Source organism: Psittacula echo, assembly GCF_963264785.1.
Source record: "Psittacula echo genome assembly, chromosome: 7".
Classification (NCBI taxonomy): Eukaryota; Metazoa; Chordata; class Aves; order Psittaciformes; family Psittacidae; genus Psittacula; species Psittacula echo.
In genome coordinates, this window is record NC_137740.1 from 2,962,526 (window position 1) to 2,985,841 (window position 23,316).

Consider the following 23,316-nt stretch of genomic DNA (forward strand, 5'->3'; position numbering starts at 1 on the left):
AGGATAACTGCTAGCACACATCCAGGCTGGGCTATAGGTCATGGTAAAACATCAGTGATTTCATCAAACACCCATATGAGGACTCTGGTGTGTAACTGGAGGAGGGGAATTACTGTCCCTCTGTTACTGCTGACCCACATGCACCTTATGAGGCTCTTCAGGCCTCTGGGAAGGATTGCTGCTGGAGCAGGATCTCTCTGAGTCAACCCCAGGGATTAATACACACATATCTGAGCTTTAGTGAGTGACGGTGTGAAGAAGGGGCGTGCACACACATTCCATGGCACGCAAACGCAGCGCACCTCCTAATTCCCTGTATCCACCCAGTCCCAGGAAACCTGACCGCGAGAAGGAGGAGAGCAATGCTGGAAAGGAGTGCTCCAGCACTGACCGGGGGAGAGGAGGCTGAGTTTGAACTAAACCCAAGCAATGCTCAATGTGTCACCTCCCAAACTGAGATGCTGAAAAGACTCACTACAAGTTAACATCCTGCAACCCAAATGGATCCCCCGTGCTGGGTGGTCACACTTGGTCCCATAGGTGGACAGCGAGGCCACGGAGATGCTGCGAGGGCTGGAGCAGCTCTGCTCTGGAGCCAGGCTGAGAGAGCTGGGCTGGGGCAGCCTGGAGAAGAGAAGGCTCCTGAAGGGGAGACCTGAGAGCAGCTCCAGTGCCTAAAGGGGCTGCAGGAAACCTGGAGAGGGGCTTGGGACAGGAGCCTGTGGCAGAGGCTTGGAAATGGATGAGCTTTAAGGTCCTTTCCAACCCAAACCATTCTATTGTTCTATGCTGTGCATCAGCAGGATCCCAGATGAGAACAGGACTATTTTGAAGTGTATTGATTTTATTTTGACACCATCCCTTCAGCTTGTTCCCAGACAGCTTTTAACTACAAAGTGATTTCACTCGTAAAACCGTGGCAGTGCATGGATATGCAGAGATGTTCTGCTTTGGTTTGACCAGTTGGCAACGATTCTATTTCATTAAAAAAACACAAGAAAATGGTAAACACCGAGTTACACAAATGCATGAAGCAGCTCAGCTCAGATACAGCCGCTACACTTGTTATAAATACCGCCTTTCTTAAAAGCCCACCTGGTAGCACTGCTTATTTAAGACTCTGTCAAGTATTTCCAATGTAAACACCACAGCTGAAGGCATTATAACTCACCTACCAACACAGCCCTGGGCCTGCACAGGGCAGAAACACATTAATGGGGACAGATCCTGAGATGAGCTCTTAGGCAGAAGCTCTTCCCTGTGAGGGTGCTGAGGCGCTGGCACAGGGTGCCCAGAGAAGCTGTGGCTGCCCCATCCCTGGCAGTGTTCAAGGCCAGGTTGGACACAGGGGCTTGGAGCAAGCTGCTCCAGTGGAAGGGGTCCCTGCCTGTGACAGGGGTTGGAGCTGGAGGAGCTTTAAGGTCCTTTTCAGCCCAAAGCATCCTCTGATACCCAATAAAATGGGGCAGCTCCTGCAGGCCTGTGATAAATCTCCTCTGAGACAGAGATCTGAGGTGCTGTTGCCCCTCACTCCTCCCACTGAAACCAAACAGGACATCTCTCATGTCCACAGGGCACTGCTCAAACCCGTGAGCAATGGGTTCTGCCATTCAAACTCCTCACACATTCAAGTTTTGCACTTGACAATGCATTTTCTGTAGGTCACGTTTCTTCCATCCACTTGGAAATACACTTGTATTAAGAGCCCACAAGAGAACTGGTACTCTGCAAACAGATAACATACATTACCCAAAATGAAAGAAAAAGTAATGAAACTACTGTGACCACATACAGTATTTTGCTATTTAAAACTCCAGAGTGTCCATATAAATGTCTTCTTAAACAGGCTTTGAGAACATGGCCGTGAAGCTCACACAGCAGACATCTATCACCTGATCTATAGAAGAAACCACATTAGAAGAACAAACTTCACTGTTTGTGAGATAGTTCTTCAGTCTGGCAATTGGTAAAGTTCTGATACTCCTGAATTAAAGCTCTGATTTCAGAGCAAGGCATCACTGTGCCCTGAGTAAGCATTTTATTTCATAGAATCATAGAATAGTTTGGGTTGGAAAGGACCTTAAGATCATCCAGTTCCAACCCCCCTGCCATGGGCAGGGACACCTCACACTAAACCAGGCCACCCAAGGCCTCATCCAACCTGGCCTTGAACACCGCCAAGGATGGAGCATTCACAACCTCGATTGAAAGGAACATGCAGAGCAGCTACACAGCATGGGAACCAAATCAAAAACACCAAATCAAAGATAATGCAGGAAACAAAAGCATCCTAGAAAGAAGCCCAAGATACATGGATGAATTTCATTTCCAGCTGCGATGACTTGGGATTGCTGTGCATGGAAGTGAGAGCAGTGATATCTCTCCTTGGAAAAACCATGTTATAACCTTCAGGCCAAGTACAAAGCGTGCTCTGTTGGAAGGTGAGCTCCCAGGCAGCCCATGACAGGTGAGTCATGGATGGGAGGAGGATCAAAGCCTCATCTGACCAAACTCGTTCCTCCCCTGAAACCACCTTGCTCGTAACTGCCTCCAGGAGGAAAACAGTTTAAAAACCAGACTGGGAATGAGTTGGGCTTTTTTTCCCTTTGGGGACACACCATGTGCTAGTGGGCCAAAGAGCTGGAGCACCAAGAAGGTCACACCAAATGCAATGCACCTACAGCAATTCCACCTGGAAGAAGTGCTCAGCATCCATCACTCCACTCACCAACAGCCAATCCGCCCCCTTCTCTCACTGACCTGATCTTCAAACTCTCACTAATCAATTGTTCCCATCATTCTGGAAATCCCATATATGGGATTTACACCCAGCAGCTTGCACTTGGGGCACTGGAACAGGCTTGCCTATTTGCTGTCACCATCAAAAAAGAAGGAAATCTGCTTAATGTCGCAACTGGATTCGAAATGAGGAGTGGAAAAATTAATCCTTGAATGTTAAAAATTCCCTCTTAAGCCCCACTTTCACTATTTGAACAATAGGATTTGTTTTGAAAAGAAGTCAACCTGAGAAATGGGATCAGCAGAAAGAACCATTATCCCATTAAGGTTTATTTTGTGGATGAAATCATTCCAGATGAGTGATGAATCTTACCCTTAATACTGGAAAGATAAGTATCTGTTCAAATCTCCATCACCATTAAGAGATGTTGGTCTTAATGAGAAATTACAATTAGAACCCTTGTGAAGAGCCAAGTAAAGTGTATTCAAATACACTCCCCACAGAGAAGTTGGCTAATACCTGCCTTTATTACCATATTGCCTAAGTGTAGAGTGACTTTCACACAAGTAATTCCTTTTAAAGCCTCTGTGATTAAATAAACTTCAATCAGGCTTACAAAACTCTGCCCCTGAAGAAAAACTACAGAGCTAGTTCTTATCACAGGCTCACACGACTGCTCATTTTCTTACCAGCACCAACCATCACTCAGCGCTCCAGTGTTTGTCCTGTCACTGTTACAGACCCACCGAAAGGATGGGGCAGCCTCATCCCTTGGCCAGTGAACCAAGGAGAACATACAGGCCCTGGGCTCAGGCTAATTAATATCTCTGGGTAATGCATTTGTAATGCAAAGTAAAGAGAATATAAATCAAACCAGGAAGGAGGCAGATGACTAAGATGACACCAAACCCAGAAGCGATTGAAGATTTTAATGGGGAATAAATCTGCTATATAGAAACAAAGCAGAGAGCATAATCAGTCTGAGAATGTGGATGTTCTGTTTGCAAGGCCCTGTGAGCAGTGCATGAGGTCTGCAGGGCTGCTAAGCAAGAGAACACAGCCATCCAGCAGAAGTGCTGCCTGGGACAGGCTTTCTTCTCAGGTGCATTGAGAAAAACCCCAGGTCTTGCAGAGCCTATCTTTTTAAGGTGGAAAGGATAGAATCCTAGAATGGATTAGGTTGGAAGGCACCTTAAAGCTCATGCAGTTCCAACTCCCTGCCACAGACAGGGACATCTTCCACTAGAGCAGCTTGCTCAAGGCCAAACAAAACATTCAAAGTATCTTCTTAAGGGGCATCCTCTGTCTTACATTATATCCCACCAGCAGGGCAGGCTATACCTTAACGATATAATTATATACATAAATGGAAGTAGCTTTTTCTTATACAAGTATAAATGCGACTGCAACACAAGCAGCTCAGATCTCGCAGCAGAATACCTGGAACAGCAAAAAGAGCAAGGAGTAACCAAGGAGTTACAAGTCTGAGTAAGAAGATAACCTACACAAAATGAATGTTCAAACTAAATTAAAAAAGACTGTTCCATTTGTGACTCTCTGAAGCTGCACAGAAAGCCTACCCCAAGTGAGATCTGTTACCCTAGGAAGGAATTTGCCTAAGGAAGCAATAAAATCCCAATGTCACGAGACACTAGAAACAAGATTGGGCAAGACAATACTCCAGACACCAATGGGGAGTTATCCCACGCTGCCAGGAGGGTCAACACAGGATAACTGAACAGAGGATTTGGGCACAACTGCTTTGGCCAAATCACCAATTAATGTTTCATAGCATCAAATCTACTAGAAACATCAACACCCCTTAAAGAAGTGAATAAGAATCTCCATAAAATAGACTCCTCAGCTATTGTACTTGGATCTAACGTTAGGAAAACAGGAATCGTAGATAAAGTTATAGAGACTTAGAGCAAAACCTAATTATACTAAGTGCTCAGTACTTTGTGCTTTTCTGCACATTCCAGACCGAGGCTTCATCTTTCCCTCTGTCTGGTTCCTACCTGACTGATCTCTTCCAGGATCTTCCCACAGATATGCCTCATGGCTGTTTTTCTTCTCCCTCCTATCTCCCTCATCTTCCCTTTTTGCCTTTTGTGTTCTCAGTTTCACTGCTCCTTTGTAAGTTCCCCACACGTTTTCATCTGATCTCCCAAGATACTACATTTTGCAATCAGCCAGTTTCCAGCCTATCCACAGCCCACCCTGGAGGTGCTGAAGGAAATCTAGACATACTTTCTGCAGACGGTAATGGATACGACCTATTATATGCTCATTTTCTTGTCGGTTTAAAAATTGGCACCATCCTGAAATTTCCATAATATACAGCTCCAATTTTGCTTGCATCTTCAATGTGTGAAAGGGTTTTATTTTCCTGACATCAGGATCTCTGCATAGCAAGTGGACATGTCTGCATGATACAACTCTTGTGTTTCAAAAGGAGGTAGGAATCATCTGAATGAGGCAAAACTGCACAAAGACCAGGCCAGGTTGGACACAGGGGCTTGGAGCAAGCTGCTCTAGTGGAAGGTGTCCCTGCCCGTGGCAGGGAGTTGGAAGTGGATGAGCTTTAAGGTCCCTTCTAACCCAAACCAGGCTGGGATTCAATGATTCTATGAAGACGGGAAGTTGCTGAAAGCATTTCTGCTCTTCATAGAAGGTAGGTGTCTCTTAAGGACAACATACTGCCTTTAATAGTATGCAATACCATTACTCAACAACAAACCCTCCACTGATTAGTGATGAATGTAGTAATTACATTACATGATGATGTGTAAAAGTTACCATATATACAGTCTGCAGCAAACATTCCTTGTTAAAAACATACTCGGGCCAAGATGCTCAAGCTTCCATGTTCAGGTGAAGCTGCTGCTCTTTGTACTGCCCTATTAAATACTTTCAAATAGGAGCCTACAAATTATACACAACAAAACCTGCCAGAGAACAGGCCTTAACTAAAGATCTACCTGGTAAACAAGATGAAATGCTGCATGATGGCATTTCTCCTTCAAATGCTTCAGATGAACTAGTTAGCTTTACTCCAGCTGGTTACTCTATGGCTAAAAACGCAACGGCAAAGGTTGTTTTGCCAAACCCTTGTATAGGCAGATTTGAGAGATAAGAGTTTACCAGATGATACCTGCAGAGCTCACAACTGTTGTCATCACTGTGTCAGGAAACACACGTTCTGCTGGAGAAAGACCCACTGGAGCTCTCAGTTAGGGGCTGAGATGATACTGGATGATGCTAACAGCATTCAAATGATTAATTCTGTTCATGCTCTTCAACTGTAACACTCCCAAGCACATCTCTCTGTTATTTATCTGTCCTACATCATTATTGATAGCCTGGGGTAGGTTAATCATTGGCATTAGATAGGGAAATTTTCAACACCAGTGAACAATTTAAGCTCTGAGATAAAAGACATTAATTTTCAGCTTCAGAAGCCAGACGTGCAGCAGGATGATTTCATTTACACAGGACTGGAAATTGTTAGGAACTTCATTTATCCCACAGCCCAGAACCATCTATCAGAGCATCTCATCACTGCTACTGGCACTTTCATCAGCACGTACGCAACGAGTAACCTCTCTGCCTGGGTGTCTTTCGGAACACCTCCAGATCTCGAGGGCTGGAGATAAACTGAAAGATTAGCCTGGTTATGATGCATCATCAGAAAGAATTCCAGTGCCCTATTTCTGATTACAGGGCAGGAAGCCAAGAGCATTGTATGCACCTGCCACCTCTGCCTTACCTTGGCTTGCAGATCTGCTCTTTTCCACGAGGACACAGACTGACAGAGCTGGGCTGGTTCAGCCTGGACAAGGGAAGGCTCCTTAACGGGAGACCTTAGAGCAGCTCCAGTGCCTAAAGGGGCTGCAGGAAACCTGGAGAGGGGCTTGGGACAAGGGCCTGTAGGGACAGGCCAAGGGGAATGGCTTGAACCTGCCAGAGGGGAGACTGAGATGAGCTCTTAGGCAGAAGCTCTTCCCTGTGAGGGATGAGGTCTATGATACAGCAGGAAACCTTCTGGCTCAAAGGTGGGCAGTCACTGGGGTTTCCTGTACTTAGAAGACACCAGTAATACCCACCCCAAAAGGCCTAGTGGGGAGATTAAAGCCTATTCTCAAACACATCATTCTTAACACTGGTTCTGGAATATCAACAGGCAATATCATCAGAAAATGATCTGATTGCTACGCACCGAAGAGCTGCAAAGTCTTAATATACCTTTACATGCTCTGGCAGTAGTCCAGTTCCCCACACAAGTCAAGGCTGACTACAAGCCCTGCAGTAACTTCACCTTCAGCTAAAGTCATATCAGTTAAAAACTGTTTTCGTCCATGGGATCGGAGCCATCCCTTGGAAGAAGTGGTTTTTAAGAGGCCTTTTTCATACGCTAATACTTTAATCCTAAATTTCTAATTACTGCACTACAATTCCTTTTGATTGCAGCTATTAATTACAGATTATCATTAATGTTACATGGATTTAGAAGTCACTGTGGAATCTGGGTGCACTTTACATGGCTCTAAATTGGGTCGTTAACAGTTCCACTTAAGAAGAGCAAAACACTGCACCCTGGAGCAAGCCACAGCTTTAATGACAGGGAAAGGAGAAAAGAAAGGGCCAGTTGGCTGAAGGCCAGCATTTGAGAGCTCACAGTCAAGTCGTTGTGCTTAGGAAGTGGAGAAACGTGGCTACAACAGCACGTCAATGCACATCAACCACACGGAAACCTCCAGTCGGGAACTGCAGGTCCATGGTGAACCTAGCGCAGAAAATGCCCTGCTCGGTGTGCCTGGGAATGTCACTGCTTGGATGGACCAGGCATGATCCTGCACTGCATAAACCCATGGGATCGCTGCATTTTCCTAGGAAGAATTACGTGTCTTTGCTCAATTGGAAATTGATACTGGAAGGATAATTGGGTTGAAAGTGGCAGTATGACAGTGGGGTAACACGTCGTTTTCTTGCCCATAACGGCAGGTCTTACCGAGTCATAGAATCATAAAACAGTTTGGGTTGGAAGGGACCTTCAAAGCTCAACCAGTCCAAACCCCCTGCTATGACGAGGGACATCTTCAACTAGATCAGGCTGCCCAGAACCACATCCAGCCTGGCCTTGGATGTCTCCAGGCTTTAACCTGCCCGAGGGGAGACTGAGATGAGCTCTAAGGCAGAAGCTCTTCCCTGTGAGGGTGCTGAGGCACTGGCCCAGGGTGCCCAGAGAAGCTGTGGCTGCCCCATCCCTGGCAGTGTTCAAGGCCAGGTTGGACACAGGGGCTTGGAGCAAGCTGCTCTAGTGGAAGGTGTCCCTGCCCGTGGCAGGGGTTGGAGCTGGAGGAGCTTTAACGTCTCTCCCAGCACAAACCAGTCTGGGATTCTATGAAGTGCCTGGACAAGGCTTTGCACTGCACCAGCTTGCATGTCCCTGCCTTCCATCAGTGCCACTGCACTAAATCCACCCACACGAGCTTTAGAGCAGGCAAACCCAGCCAAGCATGGGGAGGGCAAACAAGCAACCATTTACCTCCAACATAAATCTCAACACACCGTAACTCCTTGCATCTCAGCACCTGAGGGCCACAAAGGCCTGAAATGGATGAGGCTACGAGCAATCTCCAATCCAACCCTTAGGACTTGAGAGGAAAACTCTAGCAGGAGTCTGCCACGTGCAAATTCCTCCTGATTTTTTGGAGCTCGCTAATTATTTTTGTTGCAATGATGAGAAATGTGCCCGTGTCAGCCCAGGAATGAATGAATGCTCCTGAAACAATTACTCCTTAAATACACAGAAGTCTCCCTCGTGTAAACACGCTGTGTTTCAGACCATATCCTCGTGGTGCGAGGCATACATTGCAACATGACTTATTGGCTGCGGATGATGAAACAGTAAATGTTGCCCCTTTGACGGCTTGAACCTCGTGCCTGGGATTTCACATGGGTTGATGGTGATGAATGGAAAACCTGCCAAATTTGTCAAGAGCCTGGAACACAAGGATACACTGTGAAAAGTATGCTAATACAGCACAATTTATATAAAAGGGGGGAATGTAAATATTTAACTGATGCCAGAGCTGGATGCTTTGGCCAAGTCAGGACTGAGCTACATTGATTGTTCAAAAGGAACCTACACCCCGGTGTAAACCCACACAAGCCTGATCTCAGACGGGCTTAAAGCCTGGGCATTTTGGATGGTAGATTTGATTTCTTCTGTTAAAAAGCTAGGGTTTAAATTTGCCTTGAAATCAACCAGAAAACACTTGTAAGAACTGATCAATGTGTGTGTGGAGAGCTGGGCTTAGCCCACTTGGCAGCACCAAGGGAACTGCCGAGAGGCAGGATCCTGAACCAGATCCCTCTGTCTCCATCACATGCAGACACAGCATCCTCAAGAGACCAAACCCGAACCAAGCCCCTCCAGCTAATCCGTATTTATCAGCAGCCCCGAGACAGGGCAAGGTCTCTCAGAGGTGAAGACTGAAGTCCCCTTTCATGGCTCCAGGTTGGGTTTCAGACACACGGGTGACACGACACAGGCACATCCTTGTCCTGCCCTGGTAGGACTCCTGCTCAGGGCTCGCCACATGCTCACTAACAACAGCAATTACATAGGCAATTAGTCTGCACCAAAGGTTTACATCAGTGCTTCAGAGGTTTATTTTTAATCCCTTCACTGCTGGAATGAGTTAATGTACTGATTTAGCCACAGTTACTACTTACTATAGGAAGGTTTCCTGAATCTGAGGTCCATCAGCATGTCCTGGATTCAAATACTCTCTAACATTAAGAAAAGTTAAATCCAAACATAGCAATAGGACCAAACTGATTTTCATTGCTATTTTGGGGGGATCTTCAAACTGTTTCGTCAGTGGCTTGAGCATACGTACTACATTCCCCTTGATTTCAACCAATGCAGAATCAGCCAAAATTTCAGGGACTACTGAACATCACAGCCACGCAGACTTCAGCATCATGCTGGCAGCTTAATTCTGGCCACCAAAATCTAAGGTTTGATGAAGCCAATCTCCTGAATCCTTAAATTACGCAGCAATCCTTACGCGCTCTCCCAAGCACAGTAAGACTAAAGAAATGGTCGGTGTAAAAGAGCCACTTCTAAACAACACAACTAAGAGTTAGCAAGCCTTAATTGCACCCAGAAGTACAAATGTCTGTGGTCTTCATGACCCCGTAATGGCTTTGCCACAAAAAAAACAACCCACAGTCTCTAAAAGTTAATAGCCTGTACAATAGAAAATCAACAGGCACAGGGCAAAGTTGGCTTGTTCAGTCTTAACTGCTTCTGCAGGCGCTGGGAGGATAAAGCACTGATGATGTTTTTATTAGCTCAACAAACAAGAAGCTGGGCATTTGATGTAATGCTACTGCAGATCTACACAGATTAGGTTTCAAAGTTGTGGCGACTGCTGTACTTTAAGAAATGAGTTAGCTTGGAAATGGATACAGGTTTCCTCTGAAAGGCACAGCAATCCAAATAAACACGCCGAGCACAGTACATCCAGATGAAGTTCCAGTGGCCCAACTGCTTGCCTAAGTAGCTGCACAGCCCACAGCTGCACAAAGGTTTTTCATCACCATTCCTAATTTCTTCAGGCCAAAGGAGTGCAGTAATATCAAGCTCAGCAGGTGATAAGAGCAAGTGTCTGCCAAAGTAAGCCCAAGCGCACAGATTCTGCTGAGTTCAAATGAGCACATCCTTACTACAGGGCTAAATGTGAAGGGTGGGTTCATTAACATTAGTCAGCTCTGACAGCATCCAGACACACTTGAAATACTTTGTACAGACTATTTACCAGTAAAGGAAAACACAGTTTCTCCTTGAAAGCCTCGAAGCAAACATGACACTGGGAAGCTGAAGCGGTGGAATGCCCCGTAGCTTTCTCATTAGTTTCCTACTCAAGTATTTACAGACAGCTCCTCCAATTCTGCTCCACTCATCTGTAATCCGTTCCCAAACCACGCCTTGCGGTCAAGCCAAATTTTTCTGCTGTTTAACTTCTCAAGTCTCCCAAAGTTCATTCACAGGTCCCTTCCTCGCTATGCCAGAAGCTTCTCCCTCTGGATTGCCCCACTTCCCAGCTCGCAGTGTCTGTTACAGGACTCCATTTTCCAAACGCAAAGTCCGGATGCTACCGAAGTGGCTTCTGGAGGAACGATGCAGAAAGACCACGCGCATCTGGAACTGGGAGTGTCTTGCGGGGTGGCTGCGGTGTTGGGAGGAGGGCTCCTGCCTCAGAGATACAGACCATTGATTGCACAAAGTCTAAACAGACCATCAGTGATATGAGAAATATGTTGGAAGCACTTATTCTGGCACATTACCTTTTCATTTTCATGATTCTGGTCAAATATCCCATTCTACCACGTGTTTAGTTTCAATTAAAATGCTGAAGTTATCAAACTCCTTACCCTGTAGCTATACAAGACTCAAAGCATTTCACTATTTAATACATGGATGCTCGAGGAACATTTGAACCTAATCCAGACTTGACTGAGATACCTGGAAAATCCAGCAGCAATTCATGATTTTGGATGCAGCTTCAGGTTTGTGCACGTCTCTAATCCTCCTGAAACACAGCGCTGCCAAGTTGTGGATTTTCTTACCCAGATTCCCAAACTGATTGCCTTTGACAGCGGGTCTGTGTGCTGCTGTTAGCCATGCTGTGTATATAAGGCCAGGGAGAGCAGATTAGAGCATTACAATAATCTTTTCAAAACTCAGCTATTGAAAACTCAGAAGGGGAATAACAGAAGTTAGAGAAGAGATTTCCTTGCGGGTTACCTGGCTTGATAACAACGTTATAGTGGGGGATCTCAGTCCAGCTCCCAGCAGCCAAACAGCCCTGTCTCATAAAGCACAACCAGCAGATGCAGCAACCCTCTTGGCAAGTCCAAGAGCCAAAGGACTGAACTTCTCTCTCCCAGCAAGTGATCTCTCAGTGCCAGCACTCCTCTGGGGTATTAACTACTCTGGAGGGACCAGGAACTTCAGGTTAGTTCTAAGCTTGTCATCTGGGGGTGATGGGTGAGGAGAAGCTCCCCATGACCCAGCTTCAGTGTGTGCCTGAGCTCAGACCCCCCCGTGTGCTGGGCTGCACCCCCAGTGCATGAGCAGCAGCTCAGGGAGAGGATCCTGCCCCTCTGCTGTGCTCTGGGGAGACCCCCCCTGCAGCCCTGATCCAGCTCTGGGGCAGCAGCACAAGAGGGACGTGGAGCTGTTGGAGTGAGTGCAGAGGAGGCCATGGAGATGCTGCGAGGGCTGGAGCAGCTCTGCTCTGGAGCCAGGCTGAGAGAGCTGGGCTGGCGCAGCCTGGAGAAGAGAAGGCTCCTGAAGGGGAGACCTCAGAGCAGCTCCAGTGCCTCAAGGGGCTGCAGGAAACCTGGAGAGGGGCTTGGGACAAGGGCCTGTAGGGACAGGCCAAGGGGAATGGCTTGAACCTGACTGGGGTGGAAACAGATGAGCTTTATGGTTCCTTCCAACCCAAACCACTCCATGATTCTATGATTCTATGAATGGGGCAAATCTCACTACCCCCACAGGAATCCAAATGGAAAATATTCTTGATTTACAACAAAGGCAGGATAAAAATGACCTGCAATAGAAGGCATATTGACAAAAAGATGTGAATAGACCAGAACTTGATACAATAGACAGGTATATCCTGGGTAGAGTGATCAAGTTACTTCTGCCCATTGAGGGCTACTGAGATGGTACAAAGAAATATCCAATCTCTCGATGCAAACTTACACAAACCACAAGTATCAATCATGCCAAAGTGTCTTTTTTCACCACATTTCCCATCAAATCCTGTCTTGTTTGAAATGCCTGAGCTTGGTATGCCAAAGGTGGGAGTTCTCAGAAGATGTGGTTCTCTCCAAACCACGGAGCAAATCGTGCCCTGTGATTTTGGTTTCCTTGAATTATTGGCTTAAAGCTCTGAACCCATTGAATACATACACATATGCACAGACACACATGCATGCACACACAATGAAACAGACGCAGGGTTTGGATTCAGATATAAAATCCTGCACACACAGCATCACGTCACAGCCAGCACATCCCAGACATCTCTCATGTGATGTATTTCACAGCAGAAATCACAGCGCAGTACTCACTGAGAAGCAGTTCTTGTGCTGATTGACATCCCCGGCAGTGTTCAAGGCCAGGCTGGAGCTGGATGAGCTTTAAGGTCCCTTCCAACACAAACCAGTCTGGGATTCCATGATAAAACTGTTCTACCTTCGGCTTTCTGCTTTAACAAACCGAAAAGCTCACTGATGTACCGGGCAGCGGTACACACAGCTCTAGACATGGGCTTTAAATGCAGCCAGGAGAAGGTATGCATCCAAACGTCTTGGACACTCCCTGCGATGAAGTGTTAATTCCCAGCATTCTCTGACACGGCGGGTGCAGACACAGAAAGCAGATATAACATGAACCATTGAGGGTAAATATCCGCTCAAGTCACTCCCCGGTGAACAAAGTGGTTCTGAAGTCCTGCCTGGTGGCCAGAAGCTCTGACTGCTAATAAAAGTGCATTTCAATGACATGACTGATGCACAACGTGGACATTTTGTACTAATCAAAGCTTTGCGGCTGCTCCTTCAAGCTAAAACTGGTTGAAAACCAATAAGCAAGATTTATTGAACCGAACTTCATGTACTCCTACCTGAGCCCTTCAACGACACTGTTAGCCTGGAGGTTTAGTAACCTGCACTGTCATACCCAAAGCAATGAATGCAATTGCTATTTCCACTGATGAGCAGAACCTCAGTTAGACCCCTTCCAGAATGGAATTAATTATTAATTATGCTTGGATGTTGGTGTGCAGCTTTATACTCATGTAAGGCTGAAACACAGGGACAGAAACTAGGAGTAAGTTGTCTTGCAGTAGGTGTGTGAATGCAAGAGACTGATCTAGTAAATGACCTTAGGCGACAGAGCTCCTGTCTGTGCAAGCCTAAGGCAGAGCAAGGATGAGCAAAGCCACTGTAGTCTGAGACCTGAACATTACACTTCCCAGATTTGCCTTACGACAAAGAAACCAAACCTCTTTGAGCACTGCAGTGGGTTTAAACATGTAACAAACTCAATAAGTGGAATCAGAGATGAGCAAAACATCCTTGTATCTTGCCCAAGGATATACCCTCTACTCTGCTCTCATGAGACCTCACTTGGAGCACTGTGTCCAGTTCTGGTGTCCTCAACATAAAAAGGACATGGAACTGTTGGAACAAGTCCAGAGGAGGCCACGAGGATGATCAGGGGCTGGAGCACCTCCTGTATGGAGACAGGCTGAGAAAGTTGGGGCTGTTCAGCCTGGAGAAGAGAAGGCTGCGTGGAGACCTCAGAGCAGCCTTCCAGTGTCTGAAGGGGGCCTACAAGGATGCTGGGGATGGACTCTTCATCAGGGACTGCAGTGACAGGACAAGGGGTAACGGGTTCAAACTGAAACAGGGGAAGTTTAGATTGGATCTAAGGAAGAAATTCTTTACTGAGAGGGTGGTGAGGCACTGGAATGGGTTGCCCAGGGAGGTTGTGAATGCTCCATCCTTGGCAGTGTTCAAGGCCAGGTTGGATGAGGCCTTGGGTGGCATGGTTTAGTGTGAGGTGTCCCTGCCCATGGCAGGGGGGTTAGAACTGGATGATCTCAAGGTCCTTTCCAACCCTAACTATTCTATGGTTCTATGATTCTATGATACTCTTACTTCCCAGGCATGAGAGGAGATGGAGGTGGTAAAAGGGACGAGGGACCTGTAAATTTTCCAGCTAACTCATGAAAAGGTCTCCCTTTATATCTAGAGACCTTTAAGTGTGGCAGGGTAAAAGAAAAGCTGTATAATCCCTGCATGTACACCCTGTGCAGCACAAACCGTGGCACCTTCAGGAGACTGCTGGCTTCTCAGAACCAAAAACCTGATTTATTTTCCTGGCAAAGCACCACACATCAGCACAATTGACCTTCTGGGGTCAGGGCCATCCCAACCTCACCAGCTCTGCATATATACCCATGAGCTATCCCCACTGGAGGCTCGTGTCCGTATCCATACACTGCTTCCCAGCTCTGGGAGGGTTCCCACTGTGGTTGAGGGAGTTCTAACTAACAAGGATAAATAAAAGACTGCCCAAAGCTTTCAGGATTTGGTTTATTTAACGCCATTATGCTTGACATTGTGCCAGGCAAGGCGAACTTGATCTCTGCTCCAAGTGGATAAACACCGCACTGCAGACGCAGGACTCTTGCGAGATCTCGGCCTGTATTTATGTAAAGCAGTGCAGGTGGGTTTATATTTCAAGTAAATAAACACAAAAATAGTTCATAGTGCATGGAAGTCAGCAGAGAACAGTGGTGGAATCAGCTTCTTACGGACCGGCTTGAGAAGAAAGTCCCACTGGTACCAAGTGTCACTGATGATGGGAAAGAGCCAGCCTAGACAGAGGGTAGGTCACCAAGGGAAGCAGGAGATGCCCCTACACTGAGCACATGACTGCAGAGCAAAGCAACATGTAGTACTAGAAAAGAGGTATTCCCACATGTATGCAAAGGGATGTACTTGACTTGAACAGGAACTTCTCCTTAACAAATAACTCTTAACAGTGAATTTGTATGTGTATGTCCCTCACCCCTACTGCAGTCACACTGAAAGCGACACTGGGATCAAACTGATCCCGGCGTCTGGAAACACAGAAACAAAATTGAAACACTGAAATCAAGGAACAGACTGAGATTTGCAGCGTTACAACAATCACTTGATGCTGCTACTGCCTTCATTCTATGTATTAAGAGCCAAAAAGAGAAAACTCAAGGGGAAACCAGTGTGGTTTTTCAAGAGGCACTTGGTCTCCCTTGTGCTCCCATTGAAGCCAGCAGTAAAGCTGCTATTGAATTAGGAAACACTGAGCACTTCTGAAAGCTGCACAAGTGGATGAAAAGTGCCTTACAAAGCTATTAGCTCACAACTGCTCTACAAGTTACAAGCAGTGAAAATAAAGCAAGTAAAGTAAAAGCAAAGAAAGGGGTAGAAATGTCTGAAAGCCCTTCTAAACCATCACACGCTGCCTGCCTGCAGCCCCTTTCATCTGCACACAGTCTCCTGAAGGCCAGTTCATCATGGGCTAGGGTTTAATTAAGCTTCATGTTTATTTGCCCATGGTAGGTATAAAAGTGAGGAGAGGGAAAACCCCCGCTGCCACCAGAGTCACCTTACTGAAGCTTATGGAATCTGAATGCTTGGCACTCCTGCAGACTGTAGACCTAAACTAAGATGAGGATTGACTGAACAAGCACAGTTACCTGGTGTTATGGCATGCGCCTGTGGGACCTTGACATAGATGGATTGCTGGTTTGCAGCTTAATGGCAAACCTCCTGGTCTAAACAGGGTCAGCACATGGACACAGCATTCTCTGGCCTGTGAGAATCCCAGCCCGGTTTGGGTTGGAAGGGACCTTAAAGCTCCTCCAGCTCCAACCCCTGCCACGGGCAGGGACACCTTCCACTGGAGCAGCTTGCTCCAAGCCCCTGTGTCCAACCTGGCCTTGAACACTGCCAGGGATGGGGCAGCCACAGCTTCTCTGGGCACCCTGGGCCAGCGCCTCAGCACCCTCACAGGGAAGAGCTTCTGCCTAAGAGCTCATCCCAGTCTCCCCTCTGGCAGGTTCAAGCCATTCCCCTTGGCCTGTCCCTACAGGCCCTTGTCCCAAGCCTCTCTCCAGGTTTCCTGCAGCCCCTTTAGGCACTGGAGCTGCTCTCAGGTCTCCCCTTCAGGAGCCTTCTCTTCCCCAGGCTGCCCCAGCCCAGCTCTCTCAGCCTGGCTCTAAGCCCTGACTGACCCAGAAGTCACAACTTACATTTCACACAGAACCAGGTTACCAGAAATCAGCAGCAGGCACTGATCAGGGCACTCCCGTGGTGCTGAGCACGAGCCAGCGTGGCCAACCCCGCTCTTGGGGCTGTCTGAAATCCAAAGCCACCGTGCTTGCCGGTGGCACCCTTGATAAACTGCAGGACCCTGCAGATTCCAAGCTCCTACAATCAACTCGGGCTGAATGTTTTACCTAACTCAAATAACGAGGAGAAGAATTAACATAAGTCAGAGATTTGCTTTGGCACGAGGCGAGGACACTGTGGCACCATTCGTGTGTACTCAGCAAGTTTAGAATCCAAGGATTTCTCCTCCTTGCATGCTTGCAGATTTAATAAGAGCACTCTGTGCCATTTCTGCCTGGTGAGGAAGCAGACAAATGAGGCAAATGAAGACTTCTGTTTTCACTAGGCTGTCACTTAACATTTCGCAGCATGGCTCGAGTTCCCTTTCAAAGGGTGCTCTGCTCCATCCCTACTATTATGTGAAAACCGACACACGGTGCTGTTATTTAAGCAGTAAGTCAGCCCCTAATGACCTTTTATACATCAGCATTTGTATTCTTCAATAGGTGAATGCGGAAGGCCAGGAATGAAGGAAAACTCCCTTCAGACAACTAAACTAGACTTCCAGCAGCTCATGTACACAGAGCGCTATTAGAGTGCCACAGTACTTGATTAGCAGCCCGAAATGCACTTATCCACATAAGATTCTGCTTGCATTACCTTAGTTTTAGGGAACCATGATTCAAAGTGCTGTTATGTGCAAACTCTGAGGGCTAACACTGGATTTAAGGCATACAGTGTTTGGACCATAAGGATATCCATAGTCATACCAAGGCTAAGGGAAGTACAGGGTTTGACTCAAAGGAGCAGAAGCAGTGCTTTACTTCACTAAAGAATGACTCCTTCCACTCAGCTCTGACAGGGCACACAACACATAGCATTAGAACCATTATATTATATCAGTCTGGAGAAGAGAAGGCTCCTGAAGGGGAGACCTTAGAGCAGCTCCAGTGCCTCAAGGGGCTGCAGGAAAGCTGGAGAGGGGCTTGGGACAAGGGCCTGTAGGGACAGGCCAAGGGGAATGGCTTGAACCTGCCAGAGGGGAGACTGAGATGAGCTCTTAGGCAGAAGCTCTTCCCTGTGAGGGTGCTGAGGCGCTGGCCCAGGGTGCCCAGAGAAGCTGTGGCTGCCCCATCCCTGGCAGTGTTCAAGGCCAGGTTGGACACAGGGGCTTGGAGCAAGCTGCTCCAGTGGAAGGTGTCCCTGCCCGTGGCAGGGGTTGGAGCTGGGTGAGCTTTAAGGTCCCTTCCAACACAAACCGTTCTATGGTTATATGATGATTGCTGAGCAAAGCGAAGTGAAAATACAGCACTCTTCCCTGTCCAGAAAAGAGAAAGGAAGGATGGATTTAAGGAAGTAATTTCAAACACAGAGAGCTATTGTACAAAAGCAATTATAAAGACTATCACCTTGTACTCTTCTTCACCCTAAAATAACAAGGCCCTTAAGTAAAAACAGACACTGGACTGAGGTTTCTTATGTGTCTTCTCCATATACTGCTGGAGTAGACGCAACTGGTGTGGCAGAGAGGCAAGATCAGCAATGAAGCATGCATTAAGTCTCATGGTGCTGTTTGTGAAAAAAAACAGACATTTGGGATTTTGTGGAAGAAGGTTGGGGTTGGAGGGGAAATTAATCCTGGAAAAATAATCTTCCAAATAACCAGAGCATCCTATGAGAAACGATCAGCACACTGTTTGGAGGGAACCAGCAGAGACAGCTGGAGAATGATCCTTTCTTTAACAGCCTGTGACCCCTGCACGTTGGTTCTCTCTCTACTCATCACTGACCCTGCCTTTGACAAGGCTATTAAAACTGCAAATACCACCGGAAATAAAAGATTAAATAAAAATGGTACCCAGGAGAAAATGGAGATGAGACCCATAGCAAAATGGTACTTTGATCAGGAGCATCTGCCCAGCGCCATTTGATTATCGTCAGTTGGAGGTAATAGTCTCCAGGGGCTGTGAACCTGGTTTCCTTGTCTGCACATGCAGTTCTTCCACAAAGAAAACTATACATCTGTGGACACCACATTGAGGTTACCAAGTCAAAAAGACATCTAGCTATAAAACATCAAAGGGAAACGTCTGAAGGCAGTTTACATGCATAAGTGGAAAAATGAGGAGGCACAAGGCATTAGCCCGTTAGCCTTATCCCCACTTGCCAACTGGACCACGTATGGTCAGTTCACTTAAAAATAGCTCAGGTACTTGTATGTTAAGCTGGAATATAAGCCTGCATATCTTAAAACACTTCTGAAGGACTGATACAGAAGATTGCAGTTGCAGAAAATACAGGTTGAATAAAAATACCTTGAAATACCCTACCATAGTCCAACAGTACTTATAGAATCATAGAATAGTTAGGGTTGGAAAGGACCTTAAGATCATCCAGTTCCAACCCCCTGCCATGGGCAGGGACACCTCACACTAAACCAGGTCACCCAAGGCTCTGCCCAACCTGGCCTTGAACAGCGCCAAGGATGGAGCATTCACAACCTCCCTGGGCAACCCATTCCAGTGCCTCACCACCCTCACAGTAAAGAACAAACAGCTAAAAACACAAGCTATTATTAGGAAGACGTTTTAGGAATTCCTGAGAAGGAAAATTAGGAACAAATATCATTAGGCAGAAGCTCTTCCCTGTGAGGGTGCTGAGGCGCTGGCCCAGGGTGCCCAGAGAAGCTGTGGCTGCCCCATCCCTGGCAGTGTTCAAGGCCAGGTTGGACACAGGGGCTTGGAGCAAGCTGCTCCAGTGGAAGGGGTCCCTGCCCATTGGAGGGGGTTGGAGCTGGATGAGCTTTAAGGTCCCTTCTAACCCAAACCAGTCTGGGATTCTATTAGGAATGCATATTTTAAACCCTGAGTAAAGCAGCATTTCCATCTTGCTTTCCAATTCCAGATTTCTATACATTCAGAAACCTGGCGAGTTGTACAAAGAATAAGCATAAAAATGGTAATTGCATGTAAATCATATAAAAACAGGGGGCAAAACCCCAGTAAAAACAGGTATGAAAGGTTGAGTGATAATTGCAAAGCTAAACAAAGATTTAGTTGAATATGAGAAGAAAATAACAACCCTGCAACCCAGCTCACACACCTTTTGTGCCAACTGCCTGATCTTTAAACTTAATGGGTAATGACTGCTAAAAGCTCTGCGTAGTCCAAGTATCAAGAGATATCTGGCACCCTGATTTCCCAGCCAAGATGATTTATAACTCTGCTTTGTAATATTGCACCCTTGGAGCACTGGGTATTTTGAAACCCTTCCTAATGAGCTTATTTTGGGGTGAAAGTCTCCTAATGCGACTTGGCACGAGTTTCAACTGAATAATCTTTTAAAGGCAGTCAACTTCTCAAAGATTTACTATGAACATAATAGCAAACCTGGTTGGTATCAGGAGCCAAAGATGGGGTTTTTCAGCCTACAGAGAGTCAGTAGTCTGTTGTTTCTTACAGCTGGAACAGTAGTAATCTATTCCTTAAGCCTGAGCAATCAAATTACTCTAATTTTCTGTTGTCTTGGCTTGAATAAATATTTTCAAGACAAGTTATGTTAAAACTATGCACTCTGGCTGTACAGTTAAATGTGCTTAACATCTGTGCTGCAGCCGAGTGTGGCAAGTTGGAAAGGTATCCCAATGGAAAGGGACTTCTAAACAAATCACTCCGTTTCCATTGGAACTCACGGGCTACTAAGGAGTAACTATGGCAAAAATATGAAATAGAAAAGGAGAGGGCAATTGGCGGGAATTTGCATTAAAAATACAGAAATAGAAGGAAAATTAGGGAAAAAGAATAAAAGGGAGGCTGGAATTCCTGCAGCAGTTTGCACAGGAACAAATCCCAAAGGGATGGCAGGCTGCAAGAAACAGGTTTCCGTCATTTCATGGGATTCGGAGCTGCCCTGGCCAGGCTGAGTGGGCAGCTGGGGAAAACAAAAGGAAAGAGAGGGCAATAAGAGGGGGTTTCTGCCTCTGGGATCCCCTCGCAGCTCCTGCCAGTCTGCCCAGGGGAGAAGCAATCTGGATTGCAGTTATTCACTGCTTTGTTAGGAAAACCAGGAAAACGGACTCTTGGATTTCACTGCCAAACGTTGAAAACTTCTGCAATGTGGAGGGGAAAAAAGCCCAGGGGCATTCATTGCTGGTTTTTCTGGTAAAAAGGACCAGGGAAGTGCTCTCATTTTTACATGCGGATTCAGCCAATAATCTAAGGGGTAATGAAGGGAAAGAACAGGCTGTATGTTTGGAGACCTACAGCAACAAAATCAAATGCATTCCGCAAGACTTCTGCCTGAGGAACAAGCCCATGTCCCTCCAAGCACAGCGGATGTGCGTAAAACTAACATTTAGGTCAAAATCCCATGTGCTTCCCACTTTTTACAAGGGCCTGTAGGGACAGGCCAAGGGGAATGGCTTTAACCTGCCAGAGGGGAGACTGAGATGAGCTCTTAGGCAGAAGCTCTTCCCTGTGAGGGTGCTGAGGCGCTGGCCCAGGGTGCCCAGAGAAGCTGTGGCTGCCCCATCCCTGGCAGTGCTCAAGGCCAGGTTGGACACAGGGGCTTGGAGCAAGCTGCTCCAGTGGAAGGTGTCCCTGCCCGTGGCAGGGGTTGGAGCTGGAGGAGCTCTAAGGTCCCTTCAGCCCAAACCACATTTGTAGCCATTAATTCCAGCTGTTCAGTTTAAGAAAGAAAACCAGTCTCTGCGCTTCCTTTCCCCTAAAATCTCAAAACTCATTTCAAATTACACCATTTTGGAAGCCAATGCCCAATTCTGCTCTCCAAGGCAGAAGTTTGTGCTCCCATCAGAACTTTGAGCTCCTTCCTACCACCACAAACGCACTGCTTTGGCTTTCAGGGAAAACTGCCTCCTGTACAAGCAGAGCATGAAACAAAATACCAGGAAAGCCAAACTAACCCTAGGGAGACTCCTCATTCACCTCTCTGCTGCTGTAACAGATGCAGGCTCCTGGTGCCTCATAGCCCAGCGGAGCTCAGCCGCTTTGCAGTGGGGCAGAAGGAGGGGATGTGGAAACCCAAGAGCTGCAGAGCTTTGTACCTTCTTTGAAGAGAGAATTATATCTGTTGAGGTGGGGTGCAATTGATGTTGCGAATGCATGTGTACCAATAAATTAATATCACACCAAACCCGAATGACAGGATTTACGGGAATGCAATATCGTCCGTTTGGTAAACAGAGCTGAAGTACAGACGATTTGGGAGGATAAGAAATACAGAAGCTTGGTTGGCTTCCAACAGAGAAGATTAATGTCAATATTTAAGAAAGCACCAATTTACTTCCATGGGAAAGAGGGGAAAGAAAGCAGCCATCTGAAACAAAATACTGGATTGCCTCAGTGGCAGAGGATTATCCAAATACAGTGAAATTTCACCCCACTGCTCTTCACATGTTTGAATCCATCAGATATCAAGTAACTGCCCCTTCCAGCTCCACTCTTTGGGAAAAGCAGGTGAGATGGGAAGTGCTGGAGAAGCTGGTTCCTATTTTTTGGACAAAGGACAATTCTCCCATGTCAAAGCTCAGCTCCTGCAAACCGCAGTTTATAACTCATCCTGACAGGGGTGAGACGGGGTCTGATAACCATTTCAAATGCTTCATGCCACAGAGAAATGCTGTTCTTCCTATAATGGCATTTCGAGTGACTTCAGGGGGAATGAGGTTTTTTGCAGAAGAGCGGTCCTAGCCTAACCTTATGCATTCTCTGAGGTCCAGATCCCAGCCTGGTTTGGGTTGGAAGGGACCTTAAAGCTCATCCAGCTCCAACCCCTGCCACGGGCAGGGACACCTTCCACTGGAGCAGCTTGCTCCAAGCCCCTGTGTCCAACCTGGCCTTGAACACTGCCAGGGATGGGGCAGCCACAGCTTCTCTGGGCACCCTGGGCCAGCGCCTCAGCACCCTCACAGGGAAGAGCTTCCTAATGTCTGATGTAAATCTATGAAGAGGAAGGTCCTTCACTGTGAAGGTGAGAAGACCTTTTCTTCCCCTCCTCCAGCAGAAAGACCCCCACCATGAAGAACTTGCCCACGGTCTTTTATATCATCCACAAAACTCTTTTTGTGCTCTCTCTCCCCAAAAGCAGACTCTCTGGGGCACTCAGATCACTATAATACATTTTAGTGTGGAAGGAGCAACTCGGAATAGTTTAAACTCATCCATCCCTGTAATTCCTTAGAAATACTCCAAAAGGTCAAAGGTGGAAAGCCAGTTCTTTGAAAACGAATCCCATATTGCTGAACTTTAAAAGGACCTTTAGCAGGAATGTTAATTACACGGAGCCGTGCAGGACACTCGGTTCACGTGCCAACTGTCCAGTAAAACTCAAACAAAGAAGCCTCAAATCCATTTTTCCTGAATGGATTTTAGGGCCCAGGTCTGCAAAGTGACTTTAAGAAGATTTAAGTACGTGCTTAAATACTCAACTGCAAGAGGGGCTCATGGGCCCCATCATAAAGGGGTTAAAAGCAGAAAACCCAGTCCAAAACTGCGAGGATGCAGAGTCATTCTGAGTCCCTGAGCTCTAACGGAAGAGTTACTGTGAATTATTGTGTCTGCTTTATGGCCATCTCACAGCATACTGGT

At 46.7% G+C, this 23,316-nt stretch overlaps 1 protein-coding gene across 1 annotated transcript in view; it reads right to left on the bottom strand.

The window, feature by feature from the left end:
* ROR1 (receptor tyrosine kinase like orphan receptor 1) overlaps nucleotides 1-23,316 on the bottom strand; it is a gene marked incomplete at both ends in the record, with an annotated part of 181,138 nt that overhangs the window by 61,350 nt on the left and 96,472 nt on the right. The window lies entirely within an intron of this gene.